General features: G+C 39.3%; 1 protein-coding gene across 9 annotated transcripts in view; it reads left to right on the top strand.

Annotated features, from left to right (window-relative positions):
• The window catches only part of PKP4 (plakophilin 4), a 228,895-nt gene that overhangs the window by 736 nt on the left and 213,156 nt on the right, over window positions 1-15,003 (top strand). For 2 of the 9 annotated variants that reach the window (XM_030916538.1, XM_030916534.1), the window contains exon 2: window positions 223-673. The exons of the other annotated variants lie outside the window; for them this stretch is intronic. The gene's annotated coding sequence lies outside the window, so the exon portion shown is untranslated. The remainder of the gene's footprint in view (window positions 1-222; window positions 674-15,003) is intronic. 9 annotated transcript variants of the gene reach the window in all.

Here is a 15,003-nt window from a genome sequence, read left to right as displayed (position 1 = left end):
ACCACAGGACGCCCGCCCTCCTCAGCCCTCGGGGCTGGCTGTCTGTCATTCCAGCCCCAGATCCTGCACCTTGGCCCCCTCCCTGTCTTCCCACGCCCCTGCTGCCCGCGCGGTCTTGCGTTTCTCCCCGAAGTCCTGCACTCCTTGCCGGTCCTGCCCACCCCCTCTGCCCAGTGCGCCCCTCTCTACTGGCCGCGGATCCTCACGCTCCACCCCTCCCAGCTTCCCAGCCCGGAGCCTCGCCGCTGCCCTCCTGCGCCGCCGCTTCCTCCTCTCCCTGCCAGGAGTTGAAGCGGAGCTGCGGCACCTCCCTGGCGGATCTGGTATCCCCCCCACCGGCTGCTGAGGCTGCCGGCCCTCTCCCCTGGACCGCCACCCGGAGAGCGAGCGGCGGGGCCGGGATTTGGCTGCGTGTTGGCTGAGTGCGACACACCGCGAGCGCGGGCAGTGGAGGCGCCGCGGCGGCAGTGGCCGCTCGGGGCGCAGCGGTAGTCAGGTGTGTGTGTACAGCGGGGGACGCGCGCTGCCGGCTCCTGGGCTGGCGACAGATTGTGCAGGAATGCGAGGAATGCACCAGGGGCAGAGTCCACACAGCCCGCCGCGGCTGCAGTAGCGCCTTCCCTCCCCAGCTCTCGCCGCGCAGCCAGAGGTCACCGGAGCATCTTCGGAGCTGGTGAGCCTGATTCCACTCCTCTTCTCCCATTGCTTCCCTCCATGCGGCAGAGGGGGAGCGCGGTAATTCTTTGGGGCTCCAGCTAGCATTTCGTCTGGGTTTTTGCTGCATTGGTCTTCAGGACCGTGAATTTGGGGCCGATGACTCTGTGGCCAAGGTTATTGATCATTGCACAAGGCTGTTTGCAAGTTTGGTGTGCAAGGTTTGGATAGTGCCTGGTTTTTACCAGGGTTTTCTGAAAACCAACAGTAACAGGGGACCTGAAGGTTCATAGAGTAATGAGCTTGGAGCCAACATATTTTAGCTCTATCAGAAAAATGCCTGTTAGTGCTTATGGACGGGCATGTATTGCAAGAGAGATCTTGAATGCATCACTTTGGTATCCTAAGAAGTGTAATTTTTTCCCTCGTCATACTGGGCTGTGTTTAGACTTCGTATAATACATAATGAATAGAAACAGAGAAGCACTGTTTGGTCAGCGATGGGACAGATAGAACTGTCTGGTACAGTTAAATTCGGGGCGTGTCAGTTACCATTGAAAGTAACACGGGGACACCACAATCATGTATATTTCAAGATGTTATTTATTAGTGGAGGTCTCAGTTCTTTGTTACTGAGTTTGACTGAAAAAAAAATAAATGCTGCCCTACAACTTTTAAAGAACGGTAATTATTTACGTGTAAAATCAATGATGGTCAGTAGGCATTTTTGGTCAAATTTTGTTTTCCTTAATACGGGAGAGCAAAATTTTGACAGAAAATGGTTCGCGAGAATTGAGCTTAGATTCTTTTTATTTTAAAAGAGAAACTAGAAGAATGCTTGTCTTCTTGAATGCAGTATATTGCTGTGAGAGTATCTTCGTTTTGGTGCCTGTGAAACAGTTATGGAAAATGGCAACATGAAAAGGAGAACAACTAATGTCTGAAATAAGTGTTTCCGGATGTTGAAAAGCATCATATGTGTGTTTTTATTTGACACAATTTGCTTGGGAGGTTGCATTTATGATAAACCTCTTTGCACCTGGTTATTTTATGTCAGATTCAGTAAAATAATAAGTCAGTTGTCTGACCAATCAGCTTTCTTCCAACACCTACTTTGTGTAGATCAAGGACATCGAAAACTATCAAATAGGAGCCTTTAGTTAAGGACTCAACAGAAAGGAAAAAAAAAATAGAAAAAAAATATTTTGCACTCAGAAAGGTTTATCTTTTGGTTGCTATGTTGTTTTCCAGCTGTGTGCATAATCAGTGAATCTTCTAATTTAGAGGTTTAATTTGTGTCCAGTAACACTGTGGAGGATATTGGGAGGTGTTTGTAAATGCCAACAGGAAACTTTTATTATGTAACAATATCATATTACAGCAGAGTTTAACCCATGCTTAACCCGTGCTTATTTGACTTGATGTCAAGATGAGGAAGTAAAAGCAAATTTAGTTTCCCTGCCGCATTAGAAATTGAAAACCCTGTTCAGATGTATGGATCACACACACACACACACACACACACACAATTGGCTGTGCAAATAGTTTTGCCTGCTTCAGGTAAAGGTAACCTTTCGGTTAGAAATGCTTTCTATTTGTTACAGATATTTGAAGAGAGGAAGTTTTTCAAGTAGAGATCCTACACAATTGAAAATAACCGAAATCATGTTTTGACCGAAGTACATTCCCTCCCCACCCCCTACTATTATGTAAGGAGAGGGTGCTGCATCTGGCGTCTTATATATTATACTGAAGAGTCGAAGTTGGGGAAGCGAAGTATCCAGTTATTTTAATTTTTACCTGTATTGTTTTTGGAGGGAGGTAAGGGAGCAGAGAGTATTGATGGAAAACAAGGGAAGAAGAAACTGGGGGCAGCTAGTATTCAACCAGAAAGTAAAATTATGTACTTTATTGCAGCAATAACGCATTTATAAGCTGAATAAATCAAATCTCATTTTGTGACTAGTTCTGACATAATATGAATTTAAAGAAACTACTACCAAATTCAGTTTAATAAAAACTTTAGCACTTGTATGACCTTGAGTATTTGGATTAGGTTTAAATCAGAATCGCAGTTTTCTTCCTTTTCTTGTAAATAGGCAAAGTAAATTTAATGTAAAAATTTGAAACTCACTTTAATTTTTAAAAATGCAATTATTGCCAATTTTTGACCTGAGTAATTTCCATGCTGTTACTCAGGGATCAATTTAAATAATATTCATACCCTGGATGATGCCAACCATCAGGTAAGTCTAGCCTCTTACCTGACTCTTTTGAAATATTAAGGTATTTCGAGAATGCTCTGTAATCGAATGTGTTTTTTCTATTTCAATTGAGCAGTAATTCCCTACCTTCCTTAATTCTAAAATGAACATCATATATTCATTCTTAAATGGAAGGTAAAACAGAGGTTATTATAGGGTTATTTTAGGGCATAAATGCCTATGGAATTGCATGTCAGTTTGGGAAGTTTGCCTTCACGCCTTCAAGTGTACAGGGAGATAATTACTCCTTCAATGTGTGAAATGATTCTGTAGTGCCCATCCTGCACTAAAGGGGAAGAAGAATCTGAAACATAACACCAGTGGACTGGGTATGTTTGGAGAATTAAATAACTGTTTCACAGCAGACAGTGCTACAGACAGCTGCAAATGGAGAAAAGAAGGAAAACTTTTAAGATACATGGATGTAAGCTTTCTTTCTTACATCAGTGGAAGTGATGATAGCAGTCAGCAGGTCAGTTCGATGCTCAGTGATAAGAAATAACAGGGTTATTTCAGGGTAAGGTAGTCAGACCCTGAGTTGCCAAGAACGTACTTGCTGGTTTCAGTTCAGAAGTTGCACAACATTCAAATATTTCTTACATTGTCATTTAATAATTCTGTGGAATTATCTTAATTTAGTGTGCTATGTTACCATTACTAAATTGGGGATGTTACATGATGGTGATCTTCAATTAAACTCAGGAATGTTGCAGACATTTTCTTCATCATTGACCTGTTGTTTTTTCCTTTTCATAATTTAGATGTATTTGATATACCAATAAATGTTGGTTATATCACTGATCATTTTATTATTGAGAGTCTTGATAACATTATAGTTTATTATGACTCATATATAATGATTCATTGCAGCTGATAAAATGTTAGGGATTGCATTGTGAGATATTATTACTACTAAATATATAAATTAAAATATGGAAGTGTCTGAGTTATTGTAAGTCATGTGATTGCAAAGCATTTTTCCTGAATGGAATAATGCCTGGTGGTTGGGTGGGTGCCAGTCCAGGTAGCTAGATATAGAATGATACAGTCCTCACAAAATCCAGAACTGTAGGGTAGGGAGGGAGGGGGCCAGGGGAACCACCTTTCTTTGACATCCGAGGCATGTTTGACTTCTATAGTTTCCTCTCCACTAAATATAAATTTGGTGAGTTGCAAATATTCAATGGTGTTAGTACTGCTCTTCCTTAATCTGTGGCCCTAAACTGCCCCCACCACCCCGCCACAACACACACACACTATGCCATCACTACATCTGTCGACTTGGCAAGGCAGAGGAAGCTCCTTGTGGCCTGAGGCCACGTGCATAACCTGTAGATATTGGTGTCCTGTATTCCAGGTTGAATTTAAAACAGGTGTGGGGTTTGACACAAAAATGATACTGTATATGAAAGTTAGGTAAAATGTGTATTTGAAATGAGGCTATCGGGGTACTATGCAGACTTTTGGGGCCTGGCTGGAAACTTGGAATGCAGTTTTTCATAGAAACCCACAATCGGTTTACAAATAGACTTTTGAAACACTGGCTAGGTGGTATGTGAAGTTTTGTCCCATTGCAAGCTGTGTTTTAATTGCAAGCATGAGGGAGGTAAAAAGTATCCCAAATCAGAAATTAGGAGATCTGCCATTAAACCTTATTACCTTGACAAACCATTTAACGTTTGGATAATAGTTTCCTCCTTTTAAAAATACAGTTTGGATTATATTGATCTAAGTTACATTTTTAGCTCAAGATTCCTGAAGTTCACGGTGGTTTTTAAAAATTTTTCTTAAGAAAGAAAGAAAAAAAACTTTTCCAAGCTTGAATATGCTGTTCCCTCTTGTATCTCAATTCATGGCAGCAAGGAAGTTGAATTTTCTCTTTTGAGACTTTGACCCTTCTTCACGTTCATTTTTAATTGTTTTGTTTTATTTTAAAACAATATCATTTTGGGAAGTGAGGGGAAGGGATGAAGCACATGTTTTCAAAGTCTTGCTACCTCTACCCTAGTCCAAGATTACATATGGTAGTTTTGGCCAGGGAGAGTGCTTGAGATTTCACCTTCACATTCAGTGAGGCTCATGAAGTGTCATTAAGGTAGTGAGGTGTCATGGTTAGCAACCTTACTGTCGGGGTCCAATTCTGGCACTGCAACTTGCTAGCTGTGTAACCTGGCAGATTGTATAAACTCTATGTTCCTCGTTTTGCTCATCTGTAGGATGGAGTGATGAAAGTACCCACTTCATATGGTTTTTGTGGAGATTAAATGAATTAATACATGTAAAGTGCTTACAACAGGAACTGGCTCAGAGCCAGCACTTAATACATTTAAATCATTATTTTTACATTGTGGTGCTTTATGATGGTTTCTGCCGCATTTACCAAATGCCAGGGAAATTATTGGCTTGCTTTCTGTGTGGGTTTTGTCAAAATGATTATGGATTTCAACAGGATATTTCAGGGAAGAAATAAACTGCTGAAGAGAACCATTATGAGCTTGATAGTTTATAGGACATTGTCTGTAAGAAAGAGAATCCAGCACAGTAATTAAGGGCCTTTTTAAGTAAGGAAGTTGTAGCTTCTTGTGGTAGGTAATACTTGGAGAGGCATTAACCACCACTAGCCAAGAAGTATAGGAGAATGTATACAATTATTGCATTTGTAATCCCAGGTTAGTAGTCATTTTATAAAATGTCTTTGCTAGTCAGTACATGAATAAAGCGTTAGAAACTGTTGATCATTTAACGCCATTTGCCCAAATGCAACTTGTAAGTTAACTCTTTAAGCTGGCTTTTCTGTCTGAAAGTGATCACAGTTGAAAAAATAAATAAATGGATATCTGAAATCAGCAGGAGACTCCCAAATCAAGAAAGGCTAGAAAAAAGGAAGGAGGTTTGGAAGATACATGATATAAATCAACAGACAGTGGTTAAACAGATATCAAGAGGCTCTAGTTCTAGTCCTGGCTTTGCCACTGTGCAGGTGTGTGTCCCATGAGCAAGTCATTTAACTCTTGTGGGCTTTAGTTTTCTTGTCTATAAAATGAGGGAACTGGTCCAGATGCTCTCTAGAGTCCTTCTAGTACTTACATTTCGCAACTCTTAGAACATCAAGCCGTTACATTTTTTCCTCAGCAAGAATGTACTGTCTTCCCAAGGATTTATGACAATTTACCCTTTGGGATAAGGAGAGAAAATTGAAGTTGTATACTTGAAATTCTCAGCTCCTGAAAATATAAGTGTCGCAGCCAGACAAACCTGTGACCCCTTTGTGGCTGAGTCAGTGGCTCCGTGTCTTGTGTGATAGTGGTGTGAAGTGCTCCAGGAGTGAGGATCCTTGGGGCTCCTCCCGGCAGAAGCTGAGCAGTGAGCCTTTATGGAGCTGCACATCTGCAGTTTGTCACAGCCCTGCCTTCTGGGACTCATTTATCTACAACCAGTCCACTGTGCACACTGGAGACTTCACCTCTGATTGAGACTACATTTTCTAGAAGTTGGATAGAAACAAGAAAGGGGATTTAGGATGGTGATTAGAAGGGACTAGTCTTGTTACAGTGAGAATGACCCACTTCTTACTTGCTCAGATGGTTTGATTTGTCCTCAGAGAAGTTAAACAACTGACACAGAGTCGGTCCTCTGAACACATTTTGTATGAATACTTCAGGTTCATAGGGAACTCACTAATCCGTATCTCATAGAATATAGGTACTTTTCATTCAACTCTAATTATTACAAATAGACAATCTACCAGTGTTCAGAAATTGTGGCACATTTCATGAGGATAATTTTTTACTTGGATTTGTGCTCTTCTGTAAAAAGTAATTTAAAAATTCAGTGATGAAAGTTTCTTCCAGACCCTGTTCTCTTCCTTTGTGGAGGAAAAAAAGTCCCTACAGAACTCTAGTATGTATAAATCTATAAAACAATTTTTAAAAAGTATTGAGGTTAGCTCTTCCCCTTTGCTAATGCAATAAGGACATTATTTGCAAAGGGAAGCATTAATTATACTACTATTGTATGCAGTATTAAATGAATTGTCAATGTCACGATCAAAGTAAACCCTTGAAGAACTGGCTGTTGTTCCCATACCTTCATGAGAATTGTAAACACTCATGTAAAACAAACCATTATTTACCACTTTGCAGTAAAATGGATCATGTGTTCTGATACCTATACCCTGGGTTGAGTGGGAAACAGGGACTGTTTGATGAGTTAAAGGTAACTTTATTCCTGTATACCACTAGGGGTGCAAGTGAGGGAACTGTAGACAATTATTACTTTAGATATTTGTTGGAGTCCTACTGTGTGTGAGGTATTGTGTTTCATTTTGCATACTTATTTAAAACCATACTACTTATTTGAAATGATTCATTTTAGTTCCTTTTAACCAACATTTTTTAGTCCCCTGCTCCATATCAGACTCTGATAGGTCTTATGGCCAAAAAAGATGACTTCCTCCAGGGATACTTACTGTCTGTGTTAGATTCAGTAATGGGAGTCTCAGTCTTTAAGGAATCCATGATACATTTTTCAATCTGGTTAGGAAAGATAAGACACATAAGGTAGAGAAGATTGTCCTAGAAATGTTGGTATATAAATAAACATGTAAAATTGTTTCATAAGTATTAAGGATGAGCTATAAAATAACCAGGTTTTAGCTCATACTTCTACTTGCTTAGTTGTGTATTACATGATAAATTACCTGATTCTGGAGATGTGCATTAACCACTCTCATTAGCTTTCTTTGGGATAAGTCTGCACCAAAGATAAATAGTGATTTCAAAACAAATTTTAATTATGAACTTGATTATTGTGGCTGTATCTCTTGAAACACTTTACCATATAGCCTATGTGAAATAATTAATCATAATGACAATACATTATTTATGAGAAATCATAATTTATGCCTTAAGATCTGTCATTTTGTTAAGTTCTTATTTTTATTTTTCATACAGCAGTATTTTGGTTTACTGTGTTTTTTGCTTTTCTTATATTCTCTATGTTTGTGTGCCTTTATAAGCCCAAACTTACTGTTGAAAATATTCCCTCCCATTGTTAGGAATAAACAGAATGTTTTAAAATCTCTTGTGACATATGCTAGAATAAATGGTCTCGCTGACTCTACCTTGAATCTCAGAATGATGCACTGATGAGAATTTTTCACTTACTGTCAGTTTGTCAGTGACTACATAAGCAGTAAGTCTGTTTTAAAAAGGCACTGAATAAGGAATCAGAAAATCGAACTGGACTTCACAAGAACTATTAATGCTATTAGTCTGAGACTTGTGATAAACAACTCAGATGTTAAAGGTCTAATTCGGACTGTTAACAGATGAAAAATAAGTGTCAGTCTGAAATCTTTGGATAGTATATTGGCAAGTGTCAATCTTCCAAAATATGGTTTAGAACTGTGAATATAATTTTTCATAGAAGCAACATTAATCCGTAAATCTCCCATCCTATAGTGTAACTAGAGTATATCAGTTCCATGGGAACATAGTCCTGCTCTAAGCTACTCAACAGCAGGGACTTTATCTTTCTGCGTGACTTAATCTCAACCTTCATCGGTTCTCCATACCTTAAGTGAATGAATGAGTTTGACTTCTACTTTTGAACGCCCTCACCTACTACTTTTCGATAATCTTGTCTGTCTGTGCCTAATACTTATCCTCTGTCCTTTTGTAAACTGGTCTGAGACCCTAATACCATTTATCCTGCATGTTTCAAAGGAAAAAACTATTTAGACTTTTTAAAAAAATGTTTTTGTAATAAAACTTGCTAGATAAATAATTAATTATACCAAATTCTTTAGTAAAGAAATTAATGGCCGGGTGCAGTGGCTCAAGCTGTAATCCCAGCACTTTGGGAGGCTGAGGCAGGTGGATCACTTGAGATTAGGAGTTCAAGACCAGCCTGGACAACATGGTGAAACCCTGTCTCTACTAAAAATACAAAAAAGAAAAAAAAAAATTGGCAGGCGCCTGTGGTCCCAGCTACGTGGGAGGCTGAGGTAAAAGAATCACATGAACCCATGGGGCAGAGGTTGCAGTGTGCAGAGATTACACCACTGCACTCCAGCCTGGGTGACAGAGCGAAACTCCATTTCAAAAAAAAGAAAGAAAAGAAATTAAATTAGAAGATTATAAACAGATTGGTTCATGTTCATTTTAACCTTAATTGCCTGGATTATAACCACAGTGAGATGAGTTTTCATAATGCTCTTTATCATACTATTACTAGGCACCCATCAAGCACCAAGACTAAACTAAGCTTTGAAAGTGTGATGTTGAGCAAACTTTCTGTATCCATACCTTTTGTGGATCAGTAATATCTTTGTATAGTCAGCTGAAGAGTTGAAGACAGAAGTAGATATAATTTAAAGCACATGAAGTTTTTCAAAGGGGAAATGTTACAAAAATGCTAAGGGTATTATTGGTACTATAAAATTACATAAATGTTAAGAGTAACAAAACGAAATTTTGTAGCTTGTTTTGACCTAGTTGGTATAGTAAGTAAACCTTTGTTTGGTCTTAATATAGTAGATAGAAATGTTCTTATACATTTTGGTTGTCCCTCTCCCAACCTCATATAATTACTGTAATAAAATTCACAGAAAGAAAGATCCTGTGTACCCTTTTTATCGTTTTTCTCCAATGGTAACATCTTGCAAAACTGTAATACAATGTCACAACCAGGATATTAACATTGATAATATCAAGATACAGAACATTTCCATCACCACAAAGCTCATCTCGCCTACCCTCATCCACTCCTAAGTCTCTGGCAACCATTCGTTGTTCATCACATCTATAGTTTTGTCATTTTAAGAATGCTAGTGGCATACACCTGTAGTTACAGCTACTGAGGAGGCTGAGGTGGGAGGATGGCTTGAGCCTGGGAGGGCAAGACTGCAGTGAGCCATGATCTCACCACTGCACTCCATCCTGGGTGAAAGAGTGAGACCCTGTCTCCAAAAAAAAAAACTGTGGCCACGGTGGCTCACTCCTATTATCTGAGCACTGTGAGAGGCTAAGATATGAAGATTGCTTGAGGCCAAGAGTTCAAGACCAGCCTGGGCAACATAGGCAGACCCTGTCTCTAAAAAAAATTTTAAAAATTAGCTGCGTGTGGTGGCAGGTGCCTGTAGTCTCAGATAATTGGGAAGCTGAGGTAGAAGGATTGCTTGAACCCAGGAGGTTGAGGCTGCAAGGAGTTATGGTAGTGCCACTGCACTCCAGCCTGGCCAATAGAGTGAAACTCTAGCTCCAAAAAAAAAAAAAAACATATAAATACGTTGATAAAGTATGTAATTTTGGATATTTTTTCCCATTCTGCATAATTCTTTGGAGATTATTCCAGGTTCCTGCATGTATGGGTAGTCTGTTCTGTTTTATAGCCAAGTAATATTCCATAATATGGATGTACCACAGTTTGCTTAACCATTCACCTGCTGTTTCTAACTTACAGCTACTACAAATAGAGTTACTATGAATATGTATGTACAGTTTAGCATAAGTATACTTTTCTCTGGGGGAACGCCCAGAAATGCAATTGCTGCATTGAATCATAATTTTTATTTTTATTTATTTATTTATTTTATTTTTTGTGAGATGGAGTCTCACTTTGTCACCCAGGCTGGAGTGCAGTGGCGCGATCTCGGCTCACTGCAAGCTCCACCTCCCGGGTTCAGGCCATTCTCCTGCCTCAGCCTCCCGAGTAGCTGGGACTACAGGCGCCCGCCACCATGCCCGGCTAATTTTTTGTATTTTTAGTAGAGACGGGGTTTCACCATGTTAGCCAGGATGGTCTCGATCTCCTGACCTCGTGATCTGCCCACTTTGGCCTCCCAGAGTGCTGGGATTACAGGCCTGAGCCACCGTGCCCAGCCCGAATCATAATTTTTAAAGCTTTCTTTCTAAATTATACACTGAATTATGTGAGACCTCAGTAATCCAGCCATCTTTATCAATGTGTTGGTAAATTAAAATAAAGAATTTTATAAGTTAGATTTATAGCTTGGTAAATTACAAAAACTTGTCTATAAAATCAAGTCTTTTATCTTTTGTTACTGTTTTATAAGTAGTACTTCCCACAAGTTTACCTTATTTTTTAGCAAAACCCCATTGATTTTAAGTAGAATTTGTGAAGTTGCTTTGTAACTTGGCTTCAGGATTTGTTTGGTTTTGTTATATTTTATTTTGTTTTAGATAGCAGGCACATTTCATTTTCTGTAACAGTATTGTATTTTAAAATGTAATCATTAATGTTGACTCTTTCAGAATTTCACCTGTATATGATCATAGGTAATATTCTTACAAAAAAATGTTGATAGTGCACCATGCTAACAGGCAAGGTGAGGATGTAAAATGAAGACAGTATTTTCCTATGTGATTGGAATTAATCCAGTCATTAGGTTGAAGCCAATAAGCATATGTGATACTTTAAAAGGTGAGGATTGTTTCATTCCTAGAAGAAAAGAAATTAGACATTTTCTTTTCTTATTCTTCGAGACAGGGTCTCACTCTGTCACCCAGGCTGGAGTGCAGTGGTGGTACTTTTATAACTCACTGCAGCCTCAAATTCCTGGGCTCAAGGGACCCACTCGCCTCAGCCTTCTGACTACCCGGCCCTACAGGCACATGCTACCATGCCCGACTGATTTTTTTTGTTTTTGTTTATTGTAGAGGTGAGGTCTGGCCATGTTGCCCAGACTGGTCTCGAACTCCTGGCCACAAGCAATCCTCCTGCCCCAGCTTCCGAAAGTACTGGGATTACAGGCATGAGCCACCATGCCTAGCCAGAAAATACATTTTTTTTTTTTTTTTTTTTTTTTTTGTGATGGAGTCTTGCTCTGTTGCCCAGGCTGGAGGGCAGTGGGGTGATCTCGGCTCACTGCAACCTCCACCTCCTGGGTTCAAGCTATTCTCCTGTCTCAGCCTCTCGAGTAGCTGGGATTACAGGCACACACCACCATGCCCAGCTAATTTTTGTGTTTTTAGTAGAGATGGAGTTTCGCCACGCTGGCCAGGCTGGTCTCGAACTCCCGACCTCAGGTGATCTGCCTGCCTTGGCCTCCCAAAGTGCTGGGATTACAGGCATGAACCACCACACCCGGCCAGAAAGGACATTTTCTAAAGTGATTTTCTTATCCCCTCCTTCCCACCATGCTTTTTATGTGACGGTTGTATATACCTCTGCCAGAGAAATATGTTGAAATTGCATCTGGCTAAATAAAGTCTTCATGATTGATACTTTGGTTAGTTTTTATTAATGTCTTTTCTACCTTGAAGGTCAAATCTGTTTATTTTCATAGTTTAAAACACCATCAGATTACTTAACTAGCTTTATACTCTGTTCGGTATTAATTTTACATTCATTTTAATATTTTTATTATCATTACTTCAGTCTTCCAAAATCCTAGCTGAGAAGGTAAGTGTTGACTGTAATCAGTCCTAAAATACAGCTATACAATAACATTCATTTTTAATATGGTGCTTTTAAGGATTTGATCCTTTTTCTGTATTTGAATGATATAACCTCAGCATTATTTACTCTCACAGAAATAATGATCCTCCCAATAAGTCGTGTATTTCCTGAAGGTTTTTCTGTGATTACTTATTATGTCCTTCTCTACCTGGTGAGCCCTTGTTTTTCTTCTTCGGGGTCTAACTCAATGACCCCTCTTTAATGAGGCTTTCCCTGGCTCTTTGCTCTGCCACACTCCAGATTTCAACCTTCCCACCTGTGCTTGTCATCACTCTGCACATAACTCTGCTTTGAACACTTGTCACATTGTGAATAGTTTCTGTGTCTGTTTCCTGGCCATGTTGTGAGCTCTCAGCAGGTTAGAACTGTGTCATAGCCATCACTGTATTTCTCTCGTGGAGCAGTATTCCTAACATATAGTAAGCAACAGGTGCTTTCTTTGAGTGAATGAATAATTAAATAATTTGTTTACAACCTTAGTTATCCCCTTCTCCTCTAACCTTAAGTGGCTCCCCATTGTTTGCCCTGCAGGATCATATTCAGATTCTCTAACGACCTACCATATAAGGCCCATTACAGTCAAACCCTAATTACTCTCCTTCCTGAACCCTCCACATCAGCAAGACTAGTCTCTACTCCTTGTTCTCTGTCTCCCTCCACTCTGGGTTCACATCTTCATAGTCCTTCAAGACCTAGTTCAAATAGATACTGTAATAGTATCTAACTTTTTTTCTGGTAGAAGGAAAGAATGAGCAAAGAGCTCACTCTGATGACAACAAGAACAAAAAACACCACACATTCTGCTAATTCGTGATTTTCTTCAACCCATCAGAGAGCTGATATCTCAGTATAACCAATTAGCCTGAAATCTAAGGAAGGAAAGGCAACTCCAAGGTTGGGCTTGCTTACCTGGGACAGGTGATGCTGGACACTAGTAGGAAGAACTGAGCTAAAAATTGTCAGCAAATTGCTAAGTGTTGAATGTGGGCAGGCAAGAGAATACAGAACCCCATAGGGCATCAGTCCGGTGGTGAATTCATACCCGTTGAGGGCTTTTCTACATGGACCTCCCCTGGTGCTAATTTAAAAAAGATTGGCCAGAGTCCTGAGAAGGCCTCCCACTGAGTGCGGGCCCGGGGAGGAGAGCAGCAGCCTGAGGACAGAAAGGCAAAAAACCTCAGTCTTCCTTAAGGCACTAGTGAAAACCATTGAGAGTGAAAATTTCTGAGAGTATTGTTAGGCCATGCCAATTCAAAAACAGCATGCTTGCTGCAAACACAGCCCCCTTCAGCCCAGCCACCAACCTAAGCTCCTCCTCAACAAACACTACGCACCCACCACGGGCAGGGGAATCTCTCAGAGCCTTGGAGGTGAAGGAGAGAGAAGGATGGCCCAAGACAAGGTTTTGGTTGAAAAAGTTTTAGGATAGAGAGGACTTAAGCATGGTAATGGATGGAGTGAGGAAAGCCAAAGAATAGAATTAATAGAAATCAGGGAGTAAGGAGGATAGGTTGTAAATCATATAGCATGAATTTTCTTCCTGCATGTTTCATCAATGTAGATGCTTAGGCATGCAAGTTTAATTTTTGTTTAAAATGGGGGAAAAACCCTACATGAATAGATTCCTGGATTAAATTTAGTATCAGATTTAATTTTTACAGTCAAGAACAATTAAATTGTCTGCTCGTATTTTCTGGATCATGAGATCTATTCACACTGAAATGTCTAACATTTTGCTTATTGTCAAAAAAAGCCTTTAAGTGCTGACACGAAGGATTGTGCTTTATTTCAAATTGTGCACATCACTGCAGTAACAGAGGCTCATCACACATGAGAGAAGACATACTGGAAGTAAGATTCATCTCTTCTAGTTGATTTGACATAAGCAGTATTATCCAACTAAATATCAGTGAATGCCTGTTTTAATATTTCTCCAATCTTATTCATAGTTACAAAATCAGGACAATTTATTTCTTCTATTAAATGCCATTTATTGAACTAAGCATTATTTCAAAGAAAAAAGAACTAGTCATTGAAAGTAATTCCTTTTTTAGTTACTCCATTAAACTTAACAATAGCATTTAAACACTTCTGATTATTGAAAAATTAAACATGCCTAAATTATTTGGTCTCATTCTACTCATAGCCAGAATTTAAACATAGCTTGTCAAGTGGTTTCTGAAAGGTATAGAGTAGAAATGCATTCCTCTTCAGCTCTTTTTCTGTACCAATAAAGTTCTATCTAGGAAGCTTAGCACAGAACTAAAAGTGAATCAATAGGAAGATGTTGGTTAAGGAATATATAATTAGTTAGACAGAAAGAATGAGTTCAAGGAATCTGTTGCACAGCATAGTGAATATCATTAATGATAATATATTTTTGAAATATGCAGAGAGTGGATGTTAGGGGTTCTCACCACAAAAATGATAGCTATGTTAAGTAATGCATTTGTTAATAAGCTAGTTTTAACATTCCACATGTATGTATACTTCAACATCGTGCTGTACTCAATAAACACAGTTTTATTTTTAGTTTCTAAAAATTTAAAATCAAAATGAATTTTAAAAAGTAGAATTAAAAACTGTCTTTAGGCTGACCATA

The sequence above is a fragment of the Rhinopithecus roxellana genome, chromosome 14 (genome assembly GCF_007565055.1).
Source record: "Rhinopithecus roxellana isolate Shanxi Qingling chromosome 14, ASM756505v1, whole genome shotgun sequence".
In the NCBI taxonomy this organism is placed as follows: Eukaryota; Metazoa; Chordata; class Mammalia; order Primates; family Cercopithecidae; genus Rhinopithecus; species Rhinopithecus roxellana.
This window is presented reverse-complemented; position numbering and strand designations above follow the sequence as displayed.